This window comes from Penaeus monodon, chromosome 6 (assembly GCF_015228065.2).
Source record: "Penaeus monodon isolate SGIC_2016 chromosome 6, NSTDA_Pmon_1, whole genome shotgun sequence".
NCBI classification, from domain to species: domain Eukaryota; kingdom Metazoa; phylum Arthropoda; class Malacostraca; order Decapoda; family Penaeidae; genus Penaeus; species Penaeus monodon.
Window position 1 is genome coordinate 15,070,179 of NC_051391.1, and position 14,506 is coordinate 15,084,684.

General features: G+C 52.0%; 1 protein-coding gene across 3 annotated transcripts in view; it reads right to left on the reverse strand.

Annotated features, from left to right (window-relative positions):
- LOC119574258 (E3 ubiquitin-protein ligase SMURF1-like) overlaps positions 1 to 14,506 on the reverse strand; it is an 81,196-nt gene that overhangs the window by 22,127 nt on the left and 44,563 nt on the right. Inside the window, exon 1 of one of the 3 annotated variants that reach the window (XM_037921418.1) lies at positions 1,892 to 1,991. The exons of the other annotated variants lie outside the window; for them this stretch is intronic. The gene's annotated coding sequence lies outside the window, so the exon portion shown is untranslated. Of the gene's footprint in view, positions 1 to 1,891; positions 1,992 to 14,506 lie in introns of those variants that run through there. 3 annotated transcript variants of the gene reach the window in all.

The window sequence follows — 14,506 nt, forward strand, 5'->3', positions numbered from 1 at the left end:
GAGGCGCCCACACCTGGCCGGGCACGTGAGGGGAAAGGTACGGAGAGAGAGGAAGAGTGAGATGGGAGGAAGTGGGGGTGAAGGGAGGAGGGTGAAGGGGATAAGAGGAGGAGGAGGGTAAAGGGAAAAAGAGAAGGAGGACGGTAAAGGGGAAAAGAGAAGGAGGGGGAGAGGAGGGGTGAGGGTGAGGGTGAGGGTGGGGGGGGGAGGAGGAGGAGGAGGAGGAGGAGGAGGAGGAGGAGGAGGAGGGGGGGGGGTTGTAGAGGGTGGGAGGGAGGAAAGGAAGGAAGGAGGTGAGAAGGGAAGAAGGCGGAAGACGGAGAGGGGAAGAGAAGGAAGGAGGAGGAGAACAAGGTATGAGTGGAAGTGAGAGTGAGAAGCCAAAAGCGAGCGAGAATAAAAGTAGGAAATTTACGAGCCGGACAGAGCCGCACTGCAATCGCCCCCTGTTCACCTCGGGCGTTTAAATTCTCGCGCGTCGGAGGCCGCTCACGACAAGGCTGTACTCCTCCGCTTGCCAAAGAAATGCGGAGGCGCTACAATTACTCCCTCGAAACCACTCCCTTTCTCCGCCCCTTTCAATACCTCCGGCTACCTGAAGGGCCTGACAAAAATCATAATCAGATTTTCACCATCCCTTAGAGAACATGCCAAGGGGGTTCATTTCCTGTGCTCTAAGGAATTTCTCTCCGTCCCACAACCTTCCTTGTACTAGACACGTGCTATAATTTTGTGTCATTAATGCCTTACTAAATAGGTTACTGCAAAAAAATGACGAAGGAGCCGTATAATTACTCGACTGATTGTTTAATCTTTGCTGTACACATAAACAAGAAACGGTAGACCTATTCTTGAAGCGCACCCTTATCTGAAAGCCTTCTGTATTCATTCACGCACGCACATACTCCTCGCCGTACAGTGCTTCGCTCGGTGCATCCGACTTTAACGCTGTCCTTTGTCTCCCTCTTCAGAGGAGCGAGTCAGGCGGAGTGCCCCGGCTCGACCTCCTCCTCCCCCCAGCACGCAAGAGACGGTATTCGTGACCGCCAGCGTCGGCTCCCAGCACCGCGCAGAAAAGCTTCAGTTACAAGTGAAGCCTCATTTTCCGCCTCGGGGTGGCGCCGGTCCGCTCCTCTCCTCTGCAGGACTCGTTACAACAAAGGCATTTCCGGTGTCCCGCAGCCCCCGCAGGTTCCTGCCGCCGTCTGGCTCGTCGGGCCATTACTCGGTCCCGGGGGAGGTGACCCAAGACACCTCGCAGCCACGGCGAAGGCTGCTTGAGGACACAGGTACGGCGCAGGTGCGGCCGCGATGACACAGACCTCTACGGCGGCCAGCTTTTTATGCCGCCACCTACGAAGGCTGGCGGCAATAACCGAACCCTGCGACGGGATATACACACCACCATGTGGCAGGCAGGCAGGCTGTGGCAGACCACAACCCTCGACTAGTAAAACAGACAACCCCCTTTTAAAGGCCTGCCCAGACCAAACAATCTTCTAAACACATAATTCTGCTAAGGCCGACAAAGTCACGATAACTTGGCTTCACAATGTTTCACCGAGTTTCCATAAAACGGTTAATTCACTTGTACGTGAATAGATGAAAACGGCATTGGGGAGAGTTTGCTGTTAAATACATGTTACCCAGGGTTCATGTCGCATGGCGTTGTTTCTGGTGGTGTGTACATATTCAATTAATTGCTGCAAGATGGTAGTAAACCAGACAATCGACCACTCCCATGTAACAATGCATGGGAGTAAATAGAAAGAACCTAAATCTGTGTTAATGTTTGTATCAGTAATGTCACACTTCAGAATCGTCTCCTGTCAACCTGAGTATCGATGAAAACCGCTTGGCCGAATCCCGACCCGCACTGCCGTAGGCTTACCTGTGTAACGCGTCATGATAATCCGTCACGTCCTCACTTGGCCGTCCGAAGAGGCGAGGCAGTGGTTGCGAGGCGCGGCGGCGGTGGCGGCGGGACGTAACCTACACTCTCAAGGTTATCCGTCAGTGATTACTAGCGCCAATAACACGCGGGTGGCAACATGACGCCCAGTGTTTACCAAAGACACGTGGTCTTTATCATCTCCTGAGTTATGTTCGATATCCACACCAAATATGCCTTACTCAGCTCTTCCCACGTCCACGGCGGGCATGCTCTTTCCGGGTGCCATCCTTAGTACACAGAATCTTCAAGCCAATGAATGTGCAACAAGCCAGGTTCAGAGAGCAAAGCCATCTGAAATGATCATGTCACGACACAGGCAAGTCATGCTGGTTACATTGCACACCACCGATTACTTTCTTACGAATAAGGAAACTGTTTGCCTTTAAAATAATAACCAAAACAATAGGGAAATTTGAAAATCTAGAGCCCCAGTATAATGGCGGTGATCACGGCGGCGGCAATGTGGCCGAGTAAGGTTAGACTCCCTGGAGGACAGGGCTCAGCGCCGGGCCCGCCGCAGGCACCTCCTCCAGGCCAATCCTTCTCAAGCTTCCCTTTCCCACACCGCGACTAAACTGCTACCACAAAGCTACCACAAGGCTACCACGCCGCTGCCACACCTACCAAACTACCATCATGCTCTAACCCCTTTCCCACAAAATAATTGCAGATGCAATTGCTACGCGACTCATACACCGCCGACGTAATGCGCCCTTACAGGAGAGGGGAGATGAAGCACGGCAGCGACGGCGAACAAATAAACGCCTTACACACAATTGCTAAGCGCGACTGCAATTAAGAATTCATGAACAGGAAATGGGAAATGTGCCAATATATGTAATTTGAACCGTGGCAATGAACTTGGAGAGAAGGTTAAGTAGAACAAGGACTGTACCGGAAAAGACGACCGATAAAAGCGTAAAGATGGATTGAGGACATTGTGATAACGGAAACGCCAAATATACACCATGGATAACTAGAAACATTACAGTTAACTGTGTCAAATGTCTTACGAGAGCATTAAAAATGTGGGAGTCCCCGCCTCGTAGATGCAGTCCTGTGCGGTATGGGCTGAGCGGCGAGCATATGGATGTGTCCGCACAGGATGTGGGTATGGCGAGCGGGCGGGAGGACGGCGGACGGGAGGGCGACGCTGGCCGACGCAGAAGGTCGCCACCGTGTCCCGTTGTGTCGTCCTCGCAGGATCCGCCGGGCACCGAGCTCGTCGGGAGGGAGAAACCACACGCCCGGGGCACCAGGAACATCGTGTATAGTTTACGAAGAGTCAGAAAGGCATTTAAACGACGCTAATATAGTAAACATGGAGGTCTGGGAAAAAATGAAAGCTGAGTTGCGATCTAGAGACGTTTGGCAACCGTCGTAGGGCATCTTCAGGAGCGTGAGAACAGATTGCGACTCAGTTGCCACTTGCCGCCAGAAGAGTGACTTACACAACCGCCATCATCTTAATTACCTATCTCCTCTCGCCCTCTGACCCGCCGCGCACAACTCCCCTACAACACAGGCGTTTCCCAAAAGGTGACTCGAGCTGAACAGATTCTCCCCAATGCCTCCTCAACACGAGTGGCTTGCCTCCCGTGCAATCTGGCCATTTCGTTGCAAATCGCGCTCTGACAAGTCACGGAAAAAGTTCTGTTAACGCTGGATGCGAATACATATACATATGAACAGAATATAAAAGGATAAAATTCTATTGCAGCAGCAGCACGTCTGCCGCCTAGCGACTCTCCCTTTTGCAAGCGTTCACTTTCTTGGGTTCACTCAATCACTTTTATTCTCTGGCTATCTCCCTTGCTCGCAAATCTCTCCATCTCCGTATGCCCGGCCTTCGTCCTCAATCTTCGTATGCTAATATATGCGATGATTCAGACAAGAAGGCAATCGGATTTACAACAGTTGCATACAGTTAGACAACAAAACAAACCTACATAGCCTAAAATAAACCCTCTTAGAGGTCTGGCGAACAGAGCGACAGCCAGCCGGGCCTCGCACGGTCAAATCCTGCGCCGCCTCGACCCGGCTGGGCCCGAGAAATGTCCCGCAGCAGAATCCCAGCGGGCCCTCGGATGGACGGCCGGCACAAAGGCAGCATTTGCAATACCTCTCGCACGGAGCGAATAATTCCCGGCGTTTAATCCCGCACAATGGGTGACACCTGCGCTGCACGGCCCGGACGCACGCACGTGGCCCCGGCGCCTGAGATCTGCTTCGTCATTTAATCGGCGAATGTGGTTGTAACGAGTGCGCCAAGTAAACGGCGGTCAAAAGCTGATGCTCAGCTAACAACATAAAGCAACAGAAAGTAATAATCATCAGATGTATATGGCTAATTAGTGATACAGAGATAGACGAGCGGTTTGAATAGATAATTGCTGGGATTTCAGTATTACAGCAAAACACAAGATGCACATTGTAAATGGCGCATGAATCTCTTTTGCTTTTTTCCCCGTAGACCAAAGCAGAATATCCATCATATCCGGTAATCAGCCAATTTTTTGAGAGATCACAGACAATTTACATATCAACAAGCGAATGTGCCTTAAAAAGTGTGGGAATGAAGTAGGGAAGCCAGGGGGAACAAACCCAGCTCTCAGGTAGGCTTGCTACGGGCGACTCTAATTAAGAATTCATGAGCAGGACATGTGCGCATCTGGCCCTCCGGCGACAGGGCCAGATGCACACAAGCGCCTATCATTTACACATTCTCGTTTTGCCATTACATGAAACAGGAGACGTCCATTAAGGTCTATTTCAATACTTGTCACTTCCAGGATCACTTTCCTTCCTTTTTTTGCGTGAAATGCGCAGCTCGGAGCTGGCGAAGTGGCCGACCTGTTCAGTAGGACTGCTGCCAGCTGCTCATTACTGCTAACCACTTCCGGCACACTCCTCCCTCCTCCCTCACTCTCTAGTGTGTGGGGCGCGGTAAATCCACTCTCCTCTCACTATTCCAGTCATCCCTACCCTGTTTTTTTTCACAGAGGTACATTATACACTTTAAGGAGTGTCGGTCCCGCCACACACACACAAAAAAAAACTACGCCTATCTGACCGCCTTGTTCAGCCATCCGTGGCTGTTCTACACACAGCCTCGTCAACAAAGTCGAAATCTTATCGCGTGTTTGCGCCCGTGACAGGGACTTTGCGCTGGCGCCAGGTGAGCAGACCATCCGACAGGTGTCACTTCCTCGCCGAAGGATGCCCGAGCTGCGGATTCGGACCCGATCTGGGCGCTCGCCCGCTGTAAAAGTTGGACACGCGCCTGACAAATTTCCCAGCCTGAGACTCTGCCACGTTCACTCAACTTTCTACCCGGATTAAACCTGCCGAGACGATAAAATGATTAAAGAATGAGGTGCCACACGGAGTACACAGCAGAACGCACAACTGAGACTTCCTCATTCATAGTTGCCTCATTGTTTATACACGTACGCATAAACGCACAGGTCGGTGCGCACTACTAACTCACTCTCACACACACACACACACACTTTCTCTCTCTCTCTCTCTCTCTCTCTCTCTCTCTCTCTCTCTCTCTCTCTCTCTCTCTCTCTCTCTCTCTCTCTCTCTCTCTCTCTCTCTCTCTCTCACACACACACACACACACACCCACACACACACACACACCACACACACACACACACACACACACACACACACACACAAAACCTCTAACTCACTCATTTTCTCAACTCCTATATCCACATACTCACCCACTCTTACTCTTTCACCTGCTCTCATACCCACTTTCCTATTACCGTCTGAATCACCCAGCAGTCTAACTCACACGACTCCCTACTCTCTTACCCACTCTCTCCCTCACTCTCCCTTTCGCTCAAAAAGTGGAAGCGCGGTGTGGCTGCGGCGTTCCACTTGAGCGGCGCCAGTGACGTACTAAGACGAAAAGACAAGGTCGAAGGATGGACTAATATCGGATAAGCAGCACCACGTCCGGTCATAAGCACAGCCTCGTCTGCGGCTGCCGTTTCCCATAACTGATCAACACAGCCACAAACACAGCAGTCATAGGGTGAGAAACACGCGCACAAAAACAATAAACAACTAACAGTGTGGGTCTTTAATTCTCACTATGCACTCACACACTCAGCACGTCGCCCTCCTCGCGCAAGGTGCATGAGCGCCTTTCAGAGGTGGGAACCCCGACGCCATCTGCCAGGGTACCCGAAGTATCTGACCTGAATGGCATATAGAACCGACCGTTAAATTGCCATCTCCATTCTGGGCACGGCGGCCGGAAGTGAAGGCCGTTATACCTGCCGTATGAGTGTGAAATTGAGACCGTCACGCCAGTGCTTCTTTAGCACGTTATGGCATCGCCACACTTGCTGCTCGCCAGGTACTGTCTACACGTGCTTTGATGCAGCTGTGGTGACCGGCGCACACCTGTACCGGAACTGTCCCAGGCGACGCAGGTGTCCCTTAATTCCCGCGTTTGGGGAACACGCACACACCTTTCGGCACGATATGCCTAAGTTTAGACATACCTCCCCACCCCCTCACCCCCCTCCCTTACTTTTCCGTCCCTTCCCACTCTCGTTTCCCCCTCGCACTATGCCGACCCCTCGCTCTACATATCTATTTATATCCGTCCTCTAATAGTGAGCTTAATCTATCTTCCAATAACAATAACGAGCCGGGCGAGTGCCACGTCTCGACACTCTTAGTCTGGGTCCCGCTGTAACGTCTGCTTTAAGACGGCACCTTGTATTCCCTGCCGTAATCTGTGCCCTGAACTGCCTGCCCCCGCGACCCTCCTCGCCCTCGCACCTCCGACTCCTCCACTCCACTCCATCATACCATCCACCGTTTCCAAACTACTCTCTCGCCAAAAGTTCCTGCTCTCTAAGTTTCGTTTGCTTTCAACATCGAACAATCTACGCTACAAAGCCGGTGCTTCCCGCATCCCCTTTTCAACCTTTCCACCATCTCCAGCCAGGTCGCCGTCCTCCAGATGTTATTCCGGACAAAATCCACGCCACTCGAAGATCAGCCTCTATCCTCGCAAGCGGCGGAGAAGCCCCAGCATATATCCCGGAGAGGGCAAGGGTGCAGAAGGCGCAGCTGTAACTCGCTACAATATCCCTGGCCTTAGATAGGGCGCCTCCGACCGATTCCCGGACCGAACGAACTTTAGAACGACAACCAAAGGATCGAGCGGATTCCTTCTAAAAGTCTCCTTTTGCTCTGACTCTTTCTCGAAAAATGTCAAGATAGCCATGTTCCTTTCGTATTACTGATATTAACACTAACTACTGACGCCGACGCTTTATAGTGATTCTGGGGAAGGTGAGTCTAACGGGAAATATGATAAACTCAATCAGGAAATGGGCCAAATGTATACGATAATTGGAGGTGATAAGTGTAATATTAAAAGTGTCATTAAGAGGCACACAGTAATGCCATATGTCATTGTCAAGAAAATCATGAACTCCCACATAAAGGAAGGAAAAGGCTTTATCCAGAGCCAGATATAATTCTGCCTTGGGCATTAATCTTGAGGACACTTCAACTGTCTTGCCCCATCCCCGCCGCCCCCCTTCCATCTCTCCCCGAGGCATCCGTCCCACTTACGCCAAGTTTCCGCGCTTGCTTTTATCCAACACGCGATTAGTTCTTTCTTTTTCCCGAAAATTTCATAGAGCACATAGTAAATAAGCGGAAATTTCTATTGCAACGAGCGAGAGGGTTCCTGCGGGATTTCCCTAGGCCCATCGGACGTAAAGTGTTCATGGGGATACAAAGGCGAGCCCGAACCTCCTCCCATTAGCCACCAAAATAAATAAACATCAAACAAAGGGAGAAACTCGGCAACCGTCGCGCTCTCCAACATTCACTTCCCCGCTGCATTCACCAAACCTTCCATTGCACCCCTCCATTCCCGCCCCCTCCCCCTACCCCTCCCATACGCCCCCTCCCCGGCTGCCTACTTTGTCCAGGTCCCCTTCCTGTTCCGGGGGCGTCTCATTACCCTCTCCGCAGCCCTCGGGCATCCAGGTCGAGTGGGGCTCAGCTCACCGACAAACTCCTCGCACCGCTTCCCTAATTAATCCGTCTCTCCTGCACCTCCGTCAACCTCGTCGGCTCTATCAAATTCATTCCAACATCTACGATCTACTTTTCCCCGACGTATCAACATCTACGATCTACTTTTCCCCGACGTATCAACATCTACGATCTACTTCGCCCTGACACACCGCCCTTCTGAGCCCACCATCTGTCCGACAGGCAGATTAAACCATACATTCTGGATCGTACTGAGCGTCCGTTCGTGGCTACGGTCCCATTACAACGCGCACCAAGTCGGCGTGAGGAGACTGCCTTATTGATGGGGTCGTGAGTACTTTGTCTTTAAGGCGAGTGGGGGCAGGAGGGAGGGAGGGTGGGAGGGATAGAGGGGAGGGAGGAAGGGAGGGATAGAGGGGAGGGAGGGAAGAAGAGGGACGGCGGGAGAGGGGCAATGGAGGGAGAAGGTGAGGGGGTCAAAGGTCTTAGTGTAGCGTTACGGCACGGAGCTCTAGGAGGGCTGGGGGAGTGAGGGATGAGTAGACGCGTAAGACAGTGAAGAGGGAGGTGATGGAGGGGCGGTCGAGTCGAGGGTTAGGGAAGAGGGGGTAGGGAAAGGAGGAGGGGAGGGGAGAGGGAGGGAGGAGAAGGTGGGGCAAGGGGAGAGAAGAGGGAAGGGGACAAGAAGGCGGCGAGGAAGGGAGACGTAATAGGGATGAGCGAGGGGCGGCGCGGCACAGAGCCCCTTCTTGTGGACGCAGGACTCGACACTTTTGAGCTTCATGCCACCACTACAACGGCTAGATCATAAATTAATACTTGGAATATGTAAATGCAATTTCCGGAGCCAATAAACGCAAGCAAACAAATAAGCAGCTACCTACACATTCAAAACTAATGGTTAATCAACTTGAACTTTCTTCCTTCCGTTCAAAAGTCAAGAAAAAAATAAGATATGCCAAGGAAGCGGAGCTCTTATAAAGAGAGATTGTCACATTTACTACGACATTCAATTATGAAAGCCATATAGGAATGAATGACGAAATAATTAATCGGCCAATTTAAAAAATAAACAATTAAACAAATAAACAAGCCAAAAAATTAACTAACTAAACAAATAAGCAAATTCTCAAGTCCTTTTTCGCTGCATACCTACCTGGCCAGAACTCCCCCCTCCCTCCCCCGCCAGCCAAGCCTTCGGCGGCAGGTGCTCTCCCAGCCCGACGGCCCGCGAGTCCAGGTTAAAGAAGCCAGCGGCGAATAACAGTCGGTACACCACATATCAGCCCCGACGAGTTTCCCCGCCGCGGACGGGCTGGACGGGAACGGCGGAAACCAAAACAAGCTCCTCCTGCCTCCTCGGACTTCAAGGTGCCTCTTCGGTCTTGGGTTTCTGTCTTTGTATCTGTCTGTCATTTCACCCCTAAAGAAATACATGCACGCACTGCTCGCTCTCTCTGTGTCTCCCTCTCCCTCCCTCCCTCGTTTTCCTCATAATTACATGCACACACTACTGTGCCTCGGAGACAATACCCGGCCCGGCTCTCATTACGGATCGCTATGAATCGTGAAGGCTTCTCGGGGGCATAGGCATGGGGAGACGAGGGCAGGGGGGGGGGGGGGTTGGGGTAAGCAAGAAATCAACGCAAAGGGTGACAGGAAAGGGCAAGAGGAGAGAAGGGAAGTGAGGGGAAAGGGGGGAGTGGCAAGGGGAAGGGAAAGGAAGGAGGGGGATGGGAGGAGCAACCCCCAGCGCAGACAAACCGGATTAAGAGGAGGTAATCCCTCAATCTCACAATCCTATTGAAAGGGGGGGAGGGGGGAGGCGAAGGGACTGGGAATTTACTTGCGTGTGACGGACCAGCCTCGACGTATCCTATCTTTGTCAGAGATAAAACAACTTTATTCAATGCATAACCATTAAGTTGAGACAGCTGCTTTATGGGGCTACGAGAGCGTGAGAGATCTTATAAAGAGAGAGAGAGAGAGAGAGAGAGAGAGAGAGAGAGAGAGAGAGAGGGGGATGAGAGACGAGAGACGAGAGAGAGAGAGAGAGAGAGAGAGAGAGAGAGAGAGAGAGAGAGACAGACAGACATAGAGAGAGAGAGAGAGAGAGAGAGAGAGAGAGAGAGAGAGAGAGAGAGAGAGAGAGAGAGAGAGAGAGAGAAAGAGAGAAGATGAGAGAAAGAGGGAGAGAAAGAACAGAGACAGAGACAGAGAGAGAGACAGAGAGAGAGACAGAGAGAGAGACAGAGACAGAGAGAGAGAGAGACAGAGCAGAGAGAGAGAGAGAGAGAAAGAGAGAGACAGAGAGAGAGAGAGAGAGAGAGAGAGAGAGAGAGAGAGAGAGAGAGAGAGAGAGAGAGAGAGGGAGGGAGGGAGAGAGAGAGGGGGGAGAGAGAGAGGAGGAAAGAGAGAGAGAGGAGGGGAGAGAGAGAGGCAGGGAGGGATGGAGACAGAGGGAGGGAGGAGAGAGAGAGGGAGGGAGAGAGAGAGGGGAGAGGGAGAGAGAGAGGGAGAGAGAGGGAGAGAGAGAGAGGAGAGGAGAGGAGGGAGAGAGAGAGAGAGAGAGAGGGAGAGAGAGAGAGAGAGAGAGAGAGAGAGAGAGAGAGAGAGAGAGAGAGAGAGAGAGAGAGAGAGAGAGACAGAGAGGGAGAGGGAGATAGATAGATAGATAATAGATAGATAGAGAGAGAGAGAGAGAGAGAGAGAGAGAGAGAGAGAGAGAGAGAGAGAGAGGTGAAAAGGGAGGGGGGAGGGAAAGAGAGACGGAGGAAGGGGACGGAGGGGGGAGGGAAAGAGAGACGGAGGAAGGGGACGGAGGGGAGAAGGTAAGGGAGAGGGGAGGGAAGGGGGAGAGAGTGGGAAAGGGAGTAAGTGAGAATATGTGTAGGTATCCGTGTGCGTGTCAGCGTCCATCCTAGAGGCTTCCATGAATCGTTTGCTGATGCATTAATGCATGTAATCGTTTAAGCAAATACAAAGATGAGTGTTTGTGTACAGCTTCTGAAACGTTCCTTTCATCCAGGCCATCCGTCGGGCCCACACGTGCTCGCCCCGCCACCGGCAGCGCACGGCCGAGGGGGAGATTGGCCAAGACGCTCGGATCCGCCCGCTGACCCCGAGTCGCACAAGTATCCGGTGAACCCTCGCGTCGCCCACATTTCCTGTCCGCGAAACACCAGAGCGCACATCGGCCAACGCTCTAGGACGAGCTAAAGAAGCTTCTCGGCCCTCCCCTATCCACCCTCCTCCTCTTCCTCATCCTCATCCTACGACGGGGATTGTGTGCTGCGACGCCCAACATCTGCCAGTGCCTCCCCCCCTCCCTAGCCACACACGGACCCCCGCATCGCCATGACACGCCCTCTACCCACCCACCCCCCGTTCCCACCCCTCCCTCCCTCCAACTTAAATCATAGTGTCCCCCGCTAGAGCAGGATCGGCCGCCGCCATCGCGCTTCACGACGCCGATGGAGCTGCATGTGCGGAGGGGGGAGAGGGAAAAACGCTCGGAGGCCACGGGGGAGGAGAGGAAGGGGGATAGGGAGGGGAATGGGAAGAGGGAGGGAGAGGAAGAGGGCGAGGGGGCGAGGAGGAGGTGAGAAAAGGAGAGGAGTGGTGGAGGTGAAAGAGGAGCAGGGTTGGAGGACGCGTTCAGGCGGGAAGACAGTGCTTAAGTGGGGCCGTACAAAGGATTCGAGGAAAAGGGCGAGCGGAGGAGACGATCGCCCGGAGGAAACGCAACTGGGGTTATACTCTCGGCCACGGCTTTGGAGTCTAGACCTGCCAAGGGCCACCCAGATGCCCTCCCCAAAGCAGGCAAGAGCGGAGGGTGTCGGACAAGGATGTTCATGACACGGCTGAGAGAACACGGCTGAGGATCTGGGTTACTGTTGATCACCAGATTCACTGTCTATAACCAAAATTTCCGGCCTCTCTGCCACAGACGATATCCACAAGGCGGCCAAGAAAGAGCGACCGGAAGTTAAGTTGACAATGGTTTAAAGGTCCGACTGAGAAACTCCCATAGGTTTAAATGTCATGTGAACCATACAATCCGGGACTCGGCTGCTCTAACAGGATCTCAAGCAGAGCGAAAATCCGTCTGCAACAAAGATAAGTTGCCAAAAATTAGACATACAAGGTTCTCCCATGATTTTTGGCCATACCGCTTCCAGTGAGCTCATTATGCCTAAATCTTCCACATATGGGTGTGTTTACATAGCCCCAGGCACGCGTCCCACGCCCTCTCCCGTACACGTGTCCGCTCTCACAGCCCCCGAAACCCCCTTCCCTTTATTAAGGGCTCACTGTTTTTCGGCTCTTTGTGTCCGGTCTTTTCTCTTGGCCCGCCAACTCAATAACCGCGTTTTTGTCGATGCAAGTTGTAATAAATGCAGGCGATATGCATTACGAGAATCGAATGCGTCTAAATCCAGAGCTCTGGGTTCTCCTACACAAAATAGACTTCAGCACCTCCGTCAAGGAGGCTCACGGCATATCCCCCACACCATGTCGACGCATTTGGCAAGTTTCTATAAACGGTGCTAAAAGAGGCCTCTCTGCCCAAAATTACCAACATCGGCCTCCCCAGACACATGGCAAAACAAAGCCCAACTAGCATCAGCTGGCCAGACATCGGTCCAGGTGCTAGCCCGGAAGTTCCCCCACCCACATAACCCCCCCCCACGCGCCCACATCATCACCTCCGACGCCTCGAACATCCTGGACTCCCCCTCCCCACACCTCGACTCCTGACTGAGACCCCACCTCGCAATCCCAGCCCTTTGCACCCACACCACTACTTACACGTATGTGGGCGTGGGCGCAATGTAGCGCCGCACTGTGGGGGAACCACGGGGCCGGAGGGCATGCTCGGTCTCGGCCTCGGGATATTTAAAAAAAATCAATAACAGGGTCGATAATGATACATGACGTTCCCACGGCTGGCTGATGCGCCCTTCTGTCTGCAGTCGGACGGAGGCTCCGACGGCGTGTATCTCGAATTCCAAACATGATGCCTTTGCAGTCTAAAACATTCTGATTATATATATACAAGTTATTATTATGTTAGCATCGAATTACTACCCCGTTGGAGCGCCTTTGCTTCGCTGGAATCGCTGAGCCGTCCACCCACAGCAGCGCAAACATGGGCGGCGATGTTGCGTCGCGGGCAGGTGCGAGCCGGCCGGGTACGCTGCCGGCAGGTGGGGCGGAGACGACGGTTACCGCCAATTACTTGCGGCCATTTCCGACGCGGGACCGTGGGAACATGTGTCGACACGCTCGCGATTGTGTCCGTCTTGGATGTTGCTCACGCTGCCCTCTGCAACAGGACGCCCCCACTCCTGCTCATGCGCTCGGGCGGAACGCGGCTGGAATGCAACCTGTCACTAGGCTGTGTGAACATCCCGTCCGTCAAGTTTGACTCTCACTCGCGACTAAGCGAAAGTAAAGTAAAAACGAAATTAAGGTGACAACGGGGAAGTGAGGTACAACGAGCAGTTCAAGACTGAGCAGGAGTGTGAAAATTATAATAAAAATAATAATGTAAAATACTAATAATACTAATAATGAGCTGGGCATCTGCTGGGGGAGGAGGGAGGTCTGATCGAGAAGTTCCCTTACTTGGTCGCCGCAGAGTATTATATATTCATAGGAGACGACAACGAATAACTTAAACTAAGCGCTTGTCAATCAGGATCAGAGACCGAACGGGACACAGGCATACAGGCGTCGGGAAGAAGGGGCGGGGGAGTGGAAAAAGTGGGAAAAATAAACACGAGAGAAGATAAATCGAAAAAAGATAAAGCGAAAGAAGATAAGCAGAAAGGATAAAATACAGAGGAAATAGAAGATAAAAAATAAATGATAGAATAAAGAGAGCATAAAGATAAAGAGAGAATAAAGATAAAAAGAGAAGCGAAGATAGGAAGATAACAAAAAAGACTGGGGGAGTAAAAAATAAATAAAAAAAGAAGACGACTTGAAGAGAGAAAAAAAGAGAAGACCAAGAGAAGAGAAGAGTAAGGAAGAGAAAAAAAGACAAGACAAGAGAAAAGAAGACAAAGACATACGAGAAGCAAAAAAGAAAAGAAAAGAAAAGAAAATGGACGAAGCGAAAGAGAATCGAAGCGCGGTCCCCGTGCGGCGGGCCACCTGGCACGTGCTCGGTGCAAGTAACAACAAAGCCAACGATCCAAGTTGCTGCCCACAGCATACTCCTTCCTCAAGGCCGCGCCACTTTTATCTGGCGGACAGGCGTAATGCTTTTATATCCCTCCTCGTCTGTCTCCATCACCTCTTCCCCGCTCACAAAAGCACAAGAGGAGACAACCGCTCACGCACAGCCAAAGGATAAAACAACAAACAATAGCTCTAAAGGTTCCCAGAGACCAAACGAAAAAAAAAGAAAAGAAAAAAAAAATGTCCCCAGTTCCGTATTCTGCTTTGGCGTCTTCTACGAGCGCTGCAGGTTTAATTTAGGAGCTGCGCAGGGCGGCT